This window comes from Xenopus laevis, chromosome 2L, assembly GCF_017654675.1.
Source record: "Xenopus laevis strain J_2021 chromosome 2L, Xenopus_laevis_v10.1, whole genome shotgun sequence".
NCBI classification, from domain to species: Eukaryota; Metazoa; Chordata; class Amphibia; order Anura; family Pipidae; genus Xenopus; species Xenopus laevis.
This window is the reverse complement of record NC_054373.1, coordinates 7344832-7346397: the sequence shown is the minus strand read 5'-3', so window position 1 is coordinate 7346397 and position 1566 is coordinate 7344832.

The following is a 1566-nucleotide window of genomic DNA, read 5'->3' as shown; positions in this document are numbered from 1 at the left end:
ATCCCGCCGGGCCAGTCCGACACTGGTCGAATATTGAGGGTTATTTAACCCTCGATATTCGACCCTGAATGAATCAGCCCCTAAATGTCCTCTGCCTTGACTTCTAATGCTTGGGTAAAACTAATAAAAACATTTAAACGGGAAGTTTCAATTCTAAAACAAAAGACAATGCAGAACCCCAACCAATGTGAAAAAGGTATATTTTTATTAACATAATCCTGTACAACAACAACAAAAGAAAAACATAATTAGATCTTTGTTCATTAAATAATACAAAGCTTTCCTTCATTACTCTGGGAATAAGAAAAGTCCAGTGATCTAATAAAGCTGCTCACTCCTACATCGGCTGAATTCCCTCATATCTGACTGCATGGCAATCGGTTGGATACGGCTGCAATAAGTTCAAATGAGAGAATCCATAATGCACCGATCCAACCCAATTCATTCAGTACAAATGGGTCATAAAATTGTGAGTTTGCAGCTACACTGAGGATTCATAACTAACACTGGCAATAGCGTCTGTAAAATAATACAGAAAGGCAACATGTGTTCTCTTAGAGACATAAACAAATATTGGATTTACCCTGAGTATCAGGAATCACAATTTGGGGATAAATAAATAATGGACAACATTCTGGAATGGATCTATTGATGACATTTATCGTTTTGTACCAGTGCTCCTATCCTTTTTTTAGAAAGGTTTAAAGGGAGTACAGGTACCGGACCTGTTATCCAGAATTCTCAGAACCTGGGGTTTTCCGGATAATAGATCTTTCAGTAATTTGGATCTTCATACCTTAAGTCTACTAGAAAATCATGTAAATCTTTAATAAACCCAATGGGCTGGTGTTGCTTCCAATAAGGATTAAGTTGGGATCAAGTACAAGGAAATCATTTTCAAAAATGTGGATTATTTGGATAAAATGGAGTCTATGGGGAGATGACCATCCCATAATTCTGAGCTTTCTGGATAACCGGTTTCTGGATAAAGGATCGCATACCTGTATTACAAGAGTGCAAAGCCAATATTTTACAGTGACTGGGAAATATATCATCTGTCATTGCCCAAAAATAAGATTTAGAACATGTTGATAGAAAATGAGGGGCTGGGTCACCCATGGCTTCTCATGCTCATCACACCAACAACTCTTCATCAACATCTGTGATCTCTCTAATGGAGTCATATATATCTATATCTATATATATCTATATATATATATATCTATATATATATATATATATATATATATATATATATATATATATATATATATAGGTATAGGATTCCTTATCCGGAAACCCGATATCCAGAAAGCTCTGAATTACGGAATGGCTGTCTCCCATAGACTCCATTTTATCCAAACAATCCCAATTTTTAAAAATTATTTCCTTTTTCTCTGTAATAATAAAACAGTATCTTGTATTTAATCCAAACTAAAATATAATTAATCCTTATTGGAAGCAAAACCAGCCTATTGGGTTTATTTAATGTTTTAAATGAATTTAGTAGACTTAAGGCATGAAGACCCAAATAACGGAAAGATCCGTTATCCAGAAAACCCCAGG